Source organism: Cavia porcellus, unplaced genomic scaffold (genome assembly GCF_034190915.1).
Source record: "Cavia porcellus strain 051 isolate PalLab524CR breed Dunkin Hartley unplaced genomic scaffold, mCavPor4.1 scaffold_7, whole genome shotgun sequence".
Taxonomy (NCBI): domain Eukaryota; kingdom Metazoa; phylum Chordata; class Mammalia; order Rodentia; family Caviidae; genus Cavia; species Cavia porcellus.
Genome location: NW_026947490.1, coordinates 60519855 through 60536834, shown reverse-complemented (window position 1 = coordinate 60536834; position 16980 = coordinate 60519855). Strand labels below are relative to the sequence as shown.

General features: G+C 40.3%; 1 protein-coding gene across 7 annotated transcripts in view; it reads left to right on the top strand.

The window, feature by feature from the left end:
• Positions 1-16980, top strand: part of Nrp1 (neuropilin 1) — a 136806-nt gene that overhangs the window by 68512 nt on the left and 51314 nt on the right. The gene's annotated exons all lie outside the window — the stretch shown is intronic.

The window sequence follows — 16980 nt, the reverse complement described above, 5'->3', positions numbered from 1 at the left end:
TGATGAAATCCATGAATCCTGTGTGCAGACATGCATGATATCATCATTTCCAAGTAAAGTGTGTTTGGGTCAGAAAATGGGAAAGAAAGGCTTGGGATGTGTTTCCCATACAGGTCCACACAATGCATACCCAGGAAAGGGTTTAGTGGAGAGTTCTGGCCTCTGTCAGCTGTGTCCTTACACATTTGTGTCCTCATTAGGGATGGTGCTTCTGTTTTTCTTACTTGACTCTGACATCCCCTTCCTCCCGTAGCTGTACAACAGATTATTCCTGCTTATTTTCTCCAGCCTCTGCACTGTCACCCACAACTTTCTAATGGTCTCATGCCCTCCTCACCCCAGCACCATTCCCAAAGCTCATTCCTGCCCACTTTTGATGTTCAGATGTTTGTACCTAAGGCTTGGATGCACACCTTCCTGAGCTTTGCACCTATTGCTAAATGAAATAAATATATCTGAATAGTCGGGTGAGACTGCAGATAAATTAGCCAAATGGTTATTTGCTAAAAGATCCAAGTTTCCTTTTCAGGAGAGTAGGTACAAACTGCCTTCCATCTATTGCCAGAAATATAAAAATGACTCATTCTTGGGGAGAGTTTCTAAGCAAGAAAAAACCCACAATGATTTATTCTCTCCTTTCCACATCTATTGCTGTCTCAGTCATTTGAGCACAAATACCAGATTTTGTTTTACTTTGGAAAGGTCAATATTAGTTTAACATACACTTAAAGTGAAATAGCCTATTACAGGAGACTGAACTCATGCTAACCTCTAAATGATAACAGTGAGAAATGTGGAGAGGGTGAGAAAAGATGAGACTTTCACCTTGGGATTGCTAGATCTAGCTCTAGATTAAGCCAGAAATGAAATGAGTTTGCCCGTGTCAAAATAGCTCTTGGTAACTTGTTTTTCCTCATCCCCAAACCAACAAGCAGTTCAGTAGGATTGACAGATGTGCCTCTCGAGAAAAGCTTACATTCTGCAGTGCTAAGCATGTTTGCATGGTAATGTAGTCCTATTCTTGGTAATGCAGAGAGCACTCAATGATGTAGGGCCAGTGGTCTTGCAAGAGTTCTGAAATTGCAATGATAGCAATTCTTCTAGGCAAAGCAATTCTGTGTCTGGAGAACTTGGAGACTAAATGGGCTTTCACAAAGCATTTGTCAGCGGGACAGGATTTTATATCATTCTTAGGGTTAGGTGCAATTTGAAATTTCTGCAGGAAAAAAATCTCACATCATCCAACCCTTTCTGTCAAGGAATGACATGATAAGGAGAATCAAGATAGTCCACACCACGCCCCACCCAAGGAAGAGTATTGATTATTTTTCATGCTATTCCATCACTGGACCAACTGGAGATCTGCTCTACATGGTCTCACACTGCACCCAGGCTGAGAAAGTGATGCTGTCACCAAGGCAGAATGAGGAAGAGCACATATAGTAGCTTCCCCCACAGGCACACTCAACTTCCAGTATTACCACATCTGGAAGAGGGCCAGATATCATCATGAGCATCATGAATGATGATTATGCAATTCATAAACCATTTGTGGAGTGTATATCAGATAGTGCAACCTATACTATATATATATATGATTTTTTTTTTGAGACAGGATCTACCTAGGTAATTTAGGCTGGCCCCCAAACACACTACATACCCCTGGCTGGCTTCAAGCTCACAGTGATTCTCATGCCTCAGCCTCCCAAGTGCTGGGATTTCAGGTGTATGATTTCAGGTGTGCACCACTACACCCGGCTTCCTATTTTTATTTAAGCCTTGCCACAATCCTGGGAAGGAGGTACAATTATCTCCATTTTAAAAATGAAATACTGGGTTTGAAAGAAATTTCAAAATGCTCAATCAAGGTCTCAATAACCAGACTTTGAAGCAAGGTCTGTTGTAATCCAGGATCTGCTCTGTTACCTTCCAGTGTACAGTGTCTTTATGATTCATTATCAAATTTGTAAATTCAAATCTATCTTATAAACCCCAAGCCCTTCCCTCCCCACCATTCCTTGAGCTGAGGAGGTTCACACTGGGATGGGGTGGGTGCTGACTGTTGGTCAATCTGGGATTCAGGGATCTTGCTCCTCAGCCTCTGAAAGTTGACTGTCACCAAAGCTTAATTTCTGCTCACCTGGAGGTCAAATACCTTTTCCACCCTCGGAGCTGGGGTGGGGGGCTCATTTACATACAGTGTCTCTGTGAATGGTGGGGACCATTTTCATCCACTGACCACCTAGTTATGAAAGACGTCATGTGTGTCCAGCTTTGCTGAAGTTCTTTGGAAGTGCTTGTCTGGTTGTTTTCACTGGATAAATGTTTTAGAAATTAACCTACAAGCGCAGCGTAACTGAGGCTGAGGACAAAAGGCACCTACCTGTAATCATAGGAACCTCAGTGCATGCCCATGGCTATTTTTATGCACGTAGGTTTGCAGATGATATTTGTTTTCTTTTTCAGCTTTTCCCCATTTTGCATGAACCCTACCCCCACAAAACATGTTGCTGTAGCAACAGCAAGGACAAATACTTCCATATGCTACATTAATAAGGCAACTTTGGAAGCTGACTTTCCTTCAAGACAGGAACAGTCCTTGGTTTGCATTGTTTTCCTAGGAAATTACTGAGTGACATAAAAAAACAATGCATCATTAGTGGTGGATGCAAACGTCCACACCAACGCTTCCTGTGAGATCCGCTGTCTGCCAGGAAGCTTAAAAACAAGTCAAGGAGCCCTTTGGTCAGAAGAAACAGAAGGGAAGTCCCAATCTGAAGGTTGCACACAGCCACATCCTGCTCAGAAGGCCACTTAATAGTCCAAGCATCTAAAAACTCTCAATTGTCAGTGAACAGAGTTAATCACACTGTAAAATTTGCTCCTTTTTTTCCCCCGAGTATTCCATTCTATAGTCTGTGTTCTCAAACTGCTTATCTTATTATAATTTAATCTGTTCTTCCTTTATTTCTAGTTTATGAATCAGAGAAAAGACTCTATATGTGCGGTGCAATAAAAAATTCTTACAAGGGCGTCATTAGAGCTCACACATTAAACTCATTGAAATTGAGCTTCCTTTCCTATCAAATAAGATAATGTAGCTTTAAGTCCCTTCAAGTTTTTAGCAGGCTCTGATCTATGAATCTAAGTGAAATTCAAACTCCAATTTTCTTTTCTTCTCTTACAAAGTGCATGAATACTAAATCTGTTAGGGAAGATGTGTCCTCATAGATCCCAAATGTAGCCACTCTCACACAAAGCCAAATTTAATTCGTTAATTATTCCAATGTTTTATTAATGATGGTGTTCACCACACTGTAAACAGATTTATCCTTCCAGCTTTAATTAAAGCTCTTGGGAGCACTTTCCTCAAAACAACTGTGACTTTTCACTGATTAAAATGCCAGGAGACCGAAAAAAAAGGTAAGAGACACAATGCCTGGGTGGGATATGAACTTTGTTGATCTGGAGAAATAAAAGTGGCACCAGTGACTAATCAATTATCACACTGTCCAGTGACTTTAGAAATAGAATTATTTGACCAACCCACTCAGGCTGAAATCCCACTCTTCTCTAAATTTGAAGGCATTGTTCTTTTGTGGGAAAAAAAAATTGATACTAGATTATTTATGTTTCCACTTACTCCAAAGGAACAGAAAGCTGCTGACTGTTCTAAGCCACATCCTATTTAGTTAGGTAAATCAGCCCTGTTGTGGAGTATTCACAGAGAATAGAGAAACATGCCCGGAAAAACATCTGTAGCTGTAAGAAAACACGGCAGGGCCACTGAAGCAAACACATCTTCTTTGTCCACTGCTCTTTCTAGTACAGATGTTCATTCTGAGGTCCGAAGAGAAGGAAAGTTTCAGAAGTAAGGGACTAAAGCTAACCATTGGAGGAAACTTGTTCCCATGTTTTCCTTTTACCTGATATATATTAAAATCTTCTGTATTTTCTCCCTGAAGGAACTTTGAATGCAGTAACAGAATCCCTGAGGGGCGTAGAGAGACAGGTGAAACTGAAGGAAACACACCCCATGATACCCTCCTTGCAAAAATATTGTCAAAGAAAGGAACTACCCTCCATAGAGACTCAACATCGAGACTGGTCAATCCAAGTAGACTTTAGCATGTCACATGGATTTCAAAATTATTTGTGAGGTGTGTCATCACAGTACAATTTAATGTTTTCAACACTTTTCTCTGTAAAGGCACCATTTTTTACAAAAATTTTGAGCTTTAGAAGGTAAAATAAGTAGACCAGAGATTCTTACCCTGGTGACAGTGGAGAGCCAAAGAGATTACAATGGTTCACCAAAGTCCCGTCTTGGAGAAAAGGTGTGACTCATGGGAAATCTCAGTGCCACACGTTTGATGTGGACGTCCTCTCTCGTGCTCTGGGAGCAAGGCCAGGGCCCTAAGTGAGAAGTCCAGACTAAAGCCAATTATGGGATCACCTCTCGTGGTTGGATCCAGCACGGAGCCGTGGTGAAGCTCTTGGCCATTGTATCTGGGCTTCTTACTGCCTGCTCTGTGACCGAGGTGTGCTGAAGAGATACTCTCCTGCTATTGGGGAAAAGATGATGAAGAGCCTAGATAGATTTTTTTTTTTTGTTATGGTTTTGTTTTGCTTTGCTTTGCTTTGCTTTGGTCTTTTTGAGACAGGGTCTTACTGTGCAGTTCAGGCTGGTCTCGAACATGCTACGATCCTTCTGCCTCAGCCTCCCAAATGCTGGGATTATAGTTGTGCACCTTCATGCCTGGCTCTAACCTAGATCTTGTGGGTCACAGAGGAGACTCTTGGGCCCTCAACACAAGGTCTGTCCTTGGTGGGGGGCTCCTGGTTATTTCCTTAATGTCCCCACCCCAAGCTGAGGGTCCATGATACCGGCAACAGACAAAGGCGGCTATGTCACAGTAGAAGATTGCAATTGTCAGGATTTGTTGAGATTGGAGAACAAAGATAATTTAAAAGCGTGGACTTGATTTCAAGGGCTAAGGAGAATCAGGCTTGACTTCCTTTGGTGCCAAATGAAGTGAGATTCTCATAACATGTGTAACAATATTGTTGTGCATTTTTATCATATTTTAGGTGAGAAAGAGAGTGCTTGCTTATTGGATTAGAATAAATTTTTCCACTTGAAATCTTGTTTTTAATCTTCAGAGTACCTCATAAAATGAAAGTAGAAAGCAACTTATCTTAAAGCTATACAATGTCATTTATTTTAATGAGTTTCATATAGTATTTTCTTTCTACTCTTTCTAGATTAATAATTTGTTTTCTAATATTAATGTGTCTAATGTGGGAAAGATATCATTTGAGAAGCTTTGATTTTTTCACAAAATTGCCCATTTCTGGCAGGGTTAGACTCCGAAATGCTGTATTCAAAATCAGTTCCATCTGCTAAATCTACTAATCCAGAACATATATAGAGTCAGGTTACACTGATTGTAAACACTCCATGTTTATAAACCAGACACTTTTGAGGGTGCATTAACTCATTCAGATCATTAGCAAATTGCTGAAATTACAATAAAATGATACTTTATAAATCTGTAACTACAGAACTGACAAAAATAGCTCACTGGGTTACCCAAATGTGGAGTGATATAAAATATAATTTTGGCAAATTTAGGGAAAATACAGCTGTTCAATCAAATGTGTATTCCCAGGTGTGTGTGTGTCTGTGTGTGTGTGTGTGTGTGTGTGTGTGTGTGTGTGTGTGTGTTTATTGCAGCTAATAATAACATGGTCACCTGCTGTTTTAGCAAAAACATTTATCTGGAAAGTACATAATTTGTTTCACAAAATGCCCCAAGGTGAGTCTTAGGTTGTCGTACCCTGATTCTGTGTTAACTTCTTAGATTCTGTATTTTCTTTGAAAAAAAAAAAATCCTTTCTCTTGACATGTCATAGATCTGTCACCTGTGACTGGGTTTCCACTCAAGAAACCAGGATTCTAGAAAGATCCATCTCCTGAGCCATTTTTGCTAATGCTTCTTCTGAGACCTTAGTATTTACATTACCATCTTATGAAAGAAATATATAGGGAAGAATGAAATTCGGAGCTTTTAAGGTTTTTTTTTAAAGGAGCATTTGATTTGGGGAAAGCAGAAGCCTGAGTGACAGGTGACTCTGTGAACATTCTTAATCACTTTTGTAGCGTACTGAAATTACGAAGATGATTTTTAACTATCTTAAGCAAGTTGGCTATTTATTTTGTTTTAAAAAATCTAATGATCTTACTTATTGCATGTCAACATACTGTAGGGTTGCAAGTGATTTGCAAGACCACATAGCAAACTAATGCTAAATTTGAACTAGATTCTCTAATGCCCTGGTTCTAACTCAGTTGTTAACAAAGTCACTTTGGGTGCTTTTTAAAGGTGGGACAATCAGGAAGCAGGTTTAAATGCCAGCCTCTCCTAAGTTAGTTGCTGTTTGGTAGTTGACACCTATTACAGTAAAAATCACTACAGAACCTGCAATGTGAGCAAACCACTGGACAACATACTGTCAACATTTGTAACATTTGAGTACAATATTAATGAACCTGTTTAGAGTTACACATAAAATAAATTACCCATGTAGCATGAACATTTCATTTTATATACAGTTTTAGTTTTCTTTTATTCTATATCAGTGTCTATGGAATTTAGAACCAGCATTCATATTTTATTTTGGAAAACATTTTTTTTCCCAGCATATCTCAGCTTCCTAAAAGGAAACATAAGCCTTCTTTTGTCTAAGTTTCTTAGTTTATACAGATTCCAAGGTTAAGTGATTTGCAAGACCACATAGCAAACTAATGCTAAATTTGAACTAGATTCTCTAATGCCCTGGTTCTAACTCAGTTGTTAACAAAGTCACTTTGGGTGCTTTTTAAAGGTGGGACAATCAGGAAGCAGGTTTAAATGCCAGCCTCTCCTAAGTTAGTTGCTGTTTGGTAGTTGACACCTATTACAGTAAAAATCACTACAGAACCTGCAATGTGAGCAAACCACTGGACAATGTGTAGAGTGTTTCTGCGGCCTGGCAGATGCTCATCTTTAGGAGTGGACAATCCCTGGTCATAGGGTCTGTCCCCTTCATTGTAGGGTGTTTCCCAGCATTCGTGGCCTGTACCCAATAGAAGCCAGCAATATGTATGCTAACTCCCATTTGTTAGGGCTACCAAAAGTGCCTCCCAATTTTACATACATAATGTCCACTGTTCCCACTGGATTCACTCCCACTGGAAAATTAGTGTTTCAGCCAGGCGTGGTGGCTCATGCCTGTGACCCCAGCACTCAGGAAGCTGAAACAGGAGAATTGTTGCAAGTTCAAGACCAGCCTGGGCTGCAAAGTGAGCTCAAGGCCAGCCTGAACTGCACAGCAAGATCCTAGCTCAAAAAAAAAAAGAAAAAAGAAGATCAATGTGGTAGGAGATATTTAAGTCCTTTACTCATTTTTAAATAGTCAAATTGCTTAGTCCTTTGAATGAAAAAGCAACTTAACGTGGCTGTGTTTTGTTGCTTTTCAGCCACTTGTTGCTATTATTTGAACAGAACCGTAGACCTTTTGTTGTTCAAAAATACAGATGCATTTGTTTACCGTATGCAGGAAAATCGCATCATAAACTTCCCTGTTCATTTATTTTAAGCTTCACTATTTTTAGCTTTTAAAAGCGAACTGTCATTAGCTAAATAAATACAGATGTTATTTCAGACAACTGCATAACCGGACTCAAAATGAGTAGAGATAAGGACGGGATGAAGGGAAGGAAACACAAGGATAAAATCGCAGCGGTTGTGAACAAGATTGAGGCGAATTAGGACTGAAATGAGCCCCTCCACATGCGAATGCTGTGTGTCAAACTTTGGTTTTCCCACTGGAGTTTTTGTGCAGTATGTAAATCAAAGATTTATTGTGGTTCTTGTTGTTTAACTTCAAATATAATCAAGAATAAGGAACCGTGGTGGGAAAGTCTGTCTACCCTTTATTAACATATCTTTTCATGGGAAAAATAATATTAAGTTTCCATTTCTGTAAACCAAACAACAACACATTATGAGCTATCAATTACCAGCCAGTTTCATATCTGTGGACCAATAAGAAGGGAAGGTGGATGGTTTCACATCTGTTTTGGGTGAAAGGCTGTTCCTGTCTGTGGTATTTAAAATTTAAAGAACTTCTGTTATTATACAATTGGGAATCCTTGGGGAGTAAAATGTTAATGAAATCCATAACATGCTCAGATTTTACGATAGCAGTTTGAAGAAATTCCTTTGGTGGGTTTGTTGATTTCTGTCCCTGTGGTAATAATTGTACCTTTTACAGAGTGCATTAAATGTTCACATTTAGGAGCAGTGGCCACGTTTACACGGCATGTAATATAACACACCCACTCCCGAGCTTTAAATAACTTTCATATTGTAGTTGGAAAACTCCAGAGCAAGAAATGTGTGTTCTTCAGAAGTGGCAAGACCCATCATTTGAAGCTTCTGGCACACTCACAGCAACTTTCCCAGAGATGCAAGAGAGGTACAGGGATAGATGGAGATTCTGTGGCTGGATATAGTTCTCATTTAATGAAGGTACCACTTGAAAGCTTCACATCAGAATGGCAATTTTAATTCACATCAACATAGCAGCTTAGAATGCAGGCCTGAAATGAAATATACACACACACATGAACACACACATGTACACAAACACATGTGTACACACAATGCACACACACACATGTACACACACACATGCACACACAAAGGCAAGTGTTAGGGCAAACAGACTATTTCCTGTTCCAATCACCTCTCCCCTCCCTTATAGCCATCTAATCTCATTCAATTGTAGGTTCAAATAAAAAGAAGAAAGTAGATCAAATTTTAAAATGCTCTATAAATCCCAATAGTAATAAAATGCATTATGCTTTTACGTTTCCAAGTATTGAACAGAGTAAGCATTTGAGACTAATTGCACATATTATGCCTCAGAATAATCACATGTGCACTTGTGCCAGTGGTGTGTGCATTCTTTTTCTCAGTTGTCTTTGCCTCAAGGGGTTAAAAATGCATTGACAACATTCTTCTAATTACCTGCCTTTGGGAGGATGATGTCTTAATTCTACCTGTTTTATTTTTTTCTTACAGTTCTAAAGCTTTAAACTTACATTTTATGGATTTAGCAAAGAAAAAAGTAAGCTCTTTTATTCTTTTAATTTAGCAAGTCTGAGAGGGCTATCGATGAAATTCTTCAGCAGGTGGGTGATTGGATGGGAGAGACAGCTTCTGGGGCCCTTTCAAGCAGTTGAGATTCCATGATTCTATTAAAAATAAATGTACTCTATCAGCTAGTTCCCTGAGCTTGCCTAAGATGAAAATACAAATATATGGAGCATAGCTGGAATTCATTTTAAATACTATTGATAATCATGCGAGGCAGCACATAGCAATTTTTTCCCCATTAAAAGGTTTTTCCTTAGATTAAATAATAGTTTGGGTTGGCTTCACCGGGAAGATTACAGGAAGATTTCATATCAAAACTTCACCAGTGAGGCCTGTGTTCCGTGGTTCTTTCTTGCTGGCTTGCAGGGAGGTGCAGCCCACAAGGGGAGATAAGACGAAGTGCAGACGGCGCATCTTTCATGTCTCTCCCATCTTTTAGGGAAATGTCTGTAGGCAGGAGCTTGTATGTCATGACAGTTCACACCTTCAAGTCCTGCCAATACTCAGTCTTTTTTCTTTCCTTAAAAGACAAATATCACCTTCAGTTCTGAGCATTTTGTAAGCCAGAAGATGTCCCAGAAAAATGAAGGTGAAAAAGCATTGCCAGGGATCCAGCTGTCGGAAGAAAGTCATTAAGGCTGTCCCTTGGAGGAAATTAGAAAGACAGAGCCCCCCTCTCGCCTCCAATGCAGTGGAACAGGCTGGTAGCTGCAGGACTAAGAAGTTTGACGGAGCCTTGTACTTGAAGACCTGGAAAAGAAATACCAAATTTCTAGTTGGAAATAGTAATAATAATGAAAAGAAGTTAGAAAACCATACAAAATGTGAAATGCTGATGAAAAAGTTACATTTCAGAAGGGACGTGGAACTTAGCATGAGAAAAGAAAAAAGCTTTTGTTTACATTCCCAATTTTAATACAATGAGGATACAGTATATATCCTCAATAATTTGCCTGGTTATTTAAATGGAATTTTAAAATCCATGTTAGTCATGCTACTCTCAATCAGCAACATTTGATAATTCCTTTTGCTTTAACAGATGTTTCCAAATATTGCATGCATTCATAATGTTGCTGTTATTTACTTAGAAATCTCAAATGTCCAAATGAAAGAATTCATTTACTTAACAATTATGTGCCATGTAAAAACATCACCAGTACTCTTATTCATTTGATATATTTGCAATAAAATAAATTGCTAGTAAATAGAGAAATCCTGTTTATTGAGACAAACAAGGGAAGCATCTTATAGGGTATCTGTCTGGACATCCCTGCGTCACCCAGGAAGTAGGTAACAAGGAAAAGAAGGCAGGTAGAGGTACTTTAGGCCTCCATTTGTATATACAGAAATTCAGCTCTAATAATCAACTTCTGTGAAGCAAGAGTCCTGTGCTCTTAGTGGGGACCACTGCTGCTTTCCAGATGAATTTATATGAACATCTGCTGATCTGCTTGTCTTTCTTTAAAATGTCTGCATTTCAAATATTTATGTTTCTCATATAAGAGTCATCTAAATTAAAATATTTTACCAAAAGTATTCAAACAGATTAAAAATCAGTTTGTTGCATTTCTTTATAAATCCTGGGAGCTTTATGAAAACCACGCAAGGTGATATGCTTTAATCCATAACTAGCACGCTTGTTTAGAAAGGGTACCTTTCTCAGCATGTCCCAGTACGTGCCTGAGGTCAGTGTTTTCTGCCAAAAAGCCTCCTGTCCAACCCCACCTGATCACAGGGACACAGAACAGCGTGGCCACACCCACCAAGAGAGTCTTTTGCTACACAAGCGTGTAGTTGAATAGATGCACCTAACCATGTGTTAAGAACGGTTCCAGTGGTTGAACGTAAGTCACCATTCCCATTATGTTAAGGATGCCAGGCAGTGCTAGGAGAGGAATAACATGATGTGCTCAGTGTGACATCTGTGCTAGCGCTCCTGTGGCTTGCCAGTTGTCACGCACGTGCATTGTTTCCATTATGTGACCCAGGCTGATATGCATGAAATTAGTAAAATGAATATTTTCAAAATGTGAAAACAATTTGCAGTGGTGTCCACTGATTACATTTGGTAGGCAAAATGGACATGGCCTTCAGTGCACAGAAGGATGCCATACTTTGGCCCTAACTTCTGGTGGAACTATCAAGTCACAGCTCATTGCAGAACACCTCTCCTTCCTTTTCATTTTGCACCTCCAACCATGAAATTCCACCTGAGTTGTTTCTTTTTTCCTGCCCCAGGCTGGCATTTGCTCTGTTCAAAACCATAGACACTCAATTGTGAATTCTAATTACAAATGATTCTCTTACAGAGTAATTCTTTGAATATGCATTTTCCTGAGGCTTTCCTCATCCCTTTTAGAAATGATGTTTTACAAAAACAATCAGTATATAGTTCCTGGATTCATGGGAAGCTTCCAACAGGGAACACATGCTTGACCAAATATTAAATCGTGGAGTTCATTTCATCTGTTCCCAGGAATGATTGGCATCCCTTCAGAGACAAACTGTTTACACATGATTTCTGACAACCAGCTGTACCTAGGCTGCCTGTACTTTCTCTTCTTTCTTGTCTCCAGGGTAGCATTCTTTAAAAACCTTCGGCAGGTGGCCGACTTTAATCTGTGTAATCCCATCAGCTCCTTGCAGAATTTTTAACGCCAAGTAGAGGAGCTTTTGTGGACACCTGTACTTACACATTTGCCATCAGCACATGAAACTCTCGTTAGCCGAAGAGGCCCGCCTTGATCACTAAGATATATGTGAAAAACCCATGTAAAAGGCATGCTGTCAAAGTTTATAGGCAACTGACTGATTTAGACCTTCACCCCCATCTGTAAGTCTTTAGTTTCCAGAAATTCACCCGTGTGTTTATCTTTGAAACTAAGTTTTCAGGAGAAGGGAGAAAAATTAAAGGCGTGACTTACTGCAAAACTAATAATCAACAAATCATTTGGGCTGGAATAGGCAGATGTTGAATAGAAATGTGTGTTTAGGAAACACTGCAATAAAGCAGACAACAGCTTTTGGAACAAAAAGATACTTTACCTGCCTGTTAATGTTTTTTTGGGGGGGTATCTTAGGTTTGAAAATCTCTTTAGATGGCCTAGAAACTGGAGAGATGTCAGAGTTGTGCATTGGCAGGATGCAGTACTGCATTTCCTACTGTCTGGGGCTTATGCCTGGAGGTTTGTGCATGTGGCTGCTTCTCAGGGACAAGAGACAAAGAAATACAAAGCTCTCAAAAGGCCTCAGATCTCCAATTCATTTCTTAGCCACAAACTCTATAATTCCAACAAGCTAAAATAATAACATGTGAATTAGATGAAAACGTGGTGACCGAACCAAGATTGCTCATCAGTGCATTACTTACAATGATGCAACGAGATTTTGATGCTGGTAACTTTTGCAAAAAGATGAGTGAGATATGGAAGAAATCTAAGATTCCAGATGCATAAGCATCAGATATATAAACATCCTGTGAATGTCCTGCTTGCCACCGAATTAGCTCTAAAACAAGGTGGAGAAGAAGCTGGAGTGGGTGAAGTCTTTAAGACTACTAGTGGATATAGTAAGAAAATTTTTTAACCCTGGCTCCCCTTTGGAGTAACTTCCAGGAAAAGAGATACTAAGGTAATGAGAGATCACCCGAGAAATAAATTAAAATGAATCCTTCACCCAGGGTGGGCCTGAACAAGGCAATTCCATGCGACTCTAGTGTTAAGGAGTGAACGTTTCAAAAGGACTGGAGATTTTATGACTGGTTGTAATATTTGGAATAATAAATACCAGAAGAATCACATTGCCCGTCTAAGAGTGCAAGTTAGTTGCATCAGCACTTCATTATTGACTTTAATGACAGGGGGTTGGCTTTTGTTGGGAGGGAAGGGGTTTCAGAGCCTGCCAGCAATCTTGGAACTTAACCCAGCATTGAACTTAAATTCAACAAAGTTTAATGATGTATCTGCTAAGGATTAGGGATATACGGGGATAGGTGAATTTGAAGTACAGAGACTTTGTCCTTCCTTGAAAGGAATTATAATTTAGGTACTTCAGGCAAAACTATACATACACACACACACACACACACACACACACACACACACACATGTGCACGCACGCACAATTTACCCAAACCACTAAGGGAAAGAAATATTAAGTCCCATTCTAATTGTTAATATGTGTATATATGTTCATCAATGTCATCTTTATGATGACTAGAACAAATAGCTAAATGAGCCAAGTGTTGGTTTTCTGGTGGAGAGAGAAGCGAACAAAAACTTGAATTGGGTTGAATTAACTGGTTCCACTTTCTCTAGGTCACTCTTTTACGTCAAAGGAGCAGAGCCAGTTCTGGGGCCCCTGCACTTTGTCCACCACATGCTGGCTGCAACCCCCAAATTCTCCCTGTAGAGCATAATACACTGAGTAGTTTTAATGCGCTCTGCTCACCTTGCACGGAGATTTATTGTCTGCTTGACTTTTCCCTCACTGACCAGAGGACAAGAACCTTGTAACCTTCTCTCCCTTTCACCCACGCCCTAGCTCTTATTTGTGTTACAAATGAATTACTGCCAGTCGCTCTATTTCCTCCTCAATGGGATAGATCCTAGAAACACAGGTACCGATTGCTATATGCTCATGTTCTTCATTCACTGACTTCTTTATAAATATTTGAGGAGCCCACAGTGTGATTTGATGGCAGAGAAATCCCCCAGGGAAAACCGCACAGAGTTCCTATGCTGTTTCATTGAAATGTGTCCTGTTCAGCGTTGACATGAGTGCAGATTAGGCCTTCATATGTACCACCAGGCTGGAGAAGGAAGTCTCTCTGGCTCACACAGCTGGAGTTAGTCTAGTTCCTAGACCACCTGAGACAGCCCTATGGCAAGATGACCACAGCAGTGCTGAGCAGGACCATGAGCTGAATGTTTAATTACAGTGATGATTTCCCTGTCACTCTGTCACTAGCCACAAGTTCAAAGCCAAGACCCTTGGACTGCATGAAGGCCCACAGAAAGTGTGTGTGTGTGTGTGTGTGTGTGTGTGTACAAAGGGGATCAGGGAAGGGAAGGACACTCACCATTGCCCTCTACAAGACTTTGCCATAGAGATGAGCTCAAAAGGAATAATCACCACATCAGATATTTCTAATGTAGGCCACTGGGTAGGATGTTTCCCCCATTCCTTCTGCCTTTAGCTCACCAGTGCTGGCTACTCACTCAGCCAAAGCCTTGCCTCATCCTGAGAAGGGCAGTTCGAATGGTTGGAATCATGTTTCCATAAAGCCCTTCCTATATTGTCTCTTGCTCTGGACCCCATAATACCACACTGGTGGCTGGGCTGGCATTTTTCACTTTCAGTCTGATGCCATACAATCCCAAGTGCCCCCAAAAGCAGACACACATAAAGATACACTGCACTGAATGAACTGGGCATTGTTATCTGAATGCATGGCCTCTTTCGGTTTAATTCTGTGTGTTTGGCCTGAGTCCCTGTGGGAGACACCATGACTGGACAACAGGACACAGCAGTGCGTTCATTACTAGAGGCTGAGTAAGGGTTGTACTCGACCTGTTCTCAGTGTCTTCGTCTACAAAACCTGTCCTGCGCATTGGGCAAGTGCTGAAGGAGATGATGCAGAGGAAAACTCAGCGCCACATTGCTGCGGCTATGACACGTGCCTGCAGTCGAGCTACTCAGAAGGCAGAAAAACCAAAAACGAAAAAAGAAATTTAGCACTTAGTGTAACACCTGTGCCAAAGATATTTAGAGATTTTAATAATACTGATCGATATTTTAGCACATCAGACAGTCCTCCTAGAATAATATGCAGATGGAATAGGGTGTGCTGCCGAGCTGCTTCCAGGACAGCCTTTGCCTGTGGTTCTGTTACCGAGTGCTCTGCTTTAGCAAGGGTGACACCAGAACCAGAGCATACACATGTAAATCTGCTGTCTTACAGGAGCTGCCAGGGCATGATCACCTGCATCAACCGCACCGACCCAGAAGCTTGCTCAGGCCCACCCTATGCAGGTTCTACCTCCGTCTTCTACCAGAAGGAGCTCTACCTGGTTTCCATGAGTGTGGCAGAGTTAGGCAGATCAGGGACCTCCCAGGACCTCCTGGAGCCAGAGCTCACCAACTCTTTACTAAGTAAATCCAGACAGCAAGGACTTGTACTCTGACTCTCCTTGAGGAAAAGTCTCTGACTGGGAGATTTGCATCCCATTTGTACACCACTGAGCCGGGCTAGAATTGTTTTAAAATTAGAGCACACTTACTTTTCTCTGTTCAGAAATTCTAGTTAGATAATTTTAAAAATATTTTAGCAGACATAAAAATGTAAAACTTGTATGTATAAATGGGACACCGTGTGGTGGTTCAGTGCATGTATATATTGTAGTGTTTATTTCAGGATAAACATATCTAGCTCCTCAAATATTATCATTTCTGTATGGTGAAAACATTAAAAAGAGTCCTTCTTTTTAGCGTTTTGAAATATACAATACATTATCTATAATCACCCTACATTACAGTAGCACACTGAGTGCTCCTTACCTCTATCTAATTATACAGTTAGGTAATTTTTATTATAAAGCTTTTAAGTTAAATTGTGAGCCAAGTTCCCAGGCTATATTGGGCCTGTTCTGAATCCTTGTCCTCTTTCCAGATCAAAGGATTAGGCTCAGGTTTTAAATTAAATGTAACTTACAAGTAAGCATTCAAAGAGACGTTCACTGAAAGCATTAAGTCCATGGATCTCTTACCATCCAGCCTGAGTTCCCGAGTGTCTCGGTTGGAGAGGGAGCCATTGAAATGTCATCTTCTGGCCAGGCTCTAAAAGCTTTCTGAGGTAGCCATCCGCTAATTCACATGACACTGAAGCAAGTCTTTATTTGGGGGTAGAAAAGATTTCACTGGTTGGCGTGAAATTATTTTAAACAGTGTTTTCAAAACCATTAAGACTTCATTAGCCTTTCTCTTTAACTTGCCATGAAAGTTTCCAGTTGCCATCCACACTGAGCTCTTGTATCCTGGAGTCCGTAGAGGTCCCAATGCTATTTCATGTTCTCTCTCTCTCTTGTGCATGAGAATGGATTGTGTTCTGGTATCCAGATTTTACAGGTGTCCTAAGTAAGACAGGACTTGAAAATGGAATGTTAGTCTGGTTTTTCTGAATATGCTTATGTCTAGGGAGAACAAATGCTTTTTAATATTTACTTTAAATGTGTTTCATAGAATAAGCTGAGTGTTTGCTGACGAGGCAACCTGGTTTTATACGCTGCTGTCAACTAGATGTCACCCAGAGTGTGGCACTGTATCTATCACTATGAGGAACGCTGGCGGAAGGGGGGCTCCTGCACCCTAGAACACCATCCTTCTCCTTCACACTTGGCCTTTATGGCCTCCACCTTGGAATGGTTTGGGTAGCTGAATTTGGAAACTCCTTGGGTGGAAGCGCTCAAATGATAACCTGCTGCACAGAATCCCTCTTATTCTTTGCCAGTTTTCACAACGACAGCAGATTTCACTATTCAAACACAACCAGATGGAACTGCAGTTCAAAGAACATGTCAGAATTAAATATTTCTTGCTTAATTAGTTGCTTCTGATTTATGCACAATAAATTAACATGAGAATGGAAGAATGTGCCGTGAATCCAGATGCCACACCAAGCCCACCCAAGCATTATCTTCTTTTATCTGCCCAAAACGACAGAGGTCAGCTTGTTGGGGACTTCATTTTTCTTTCTCTTTCCCTTCTTCTGTTGCTG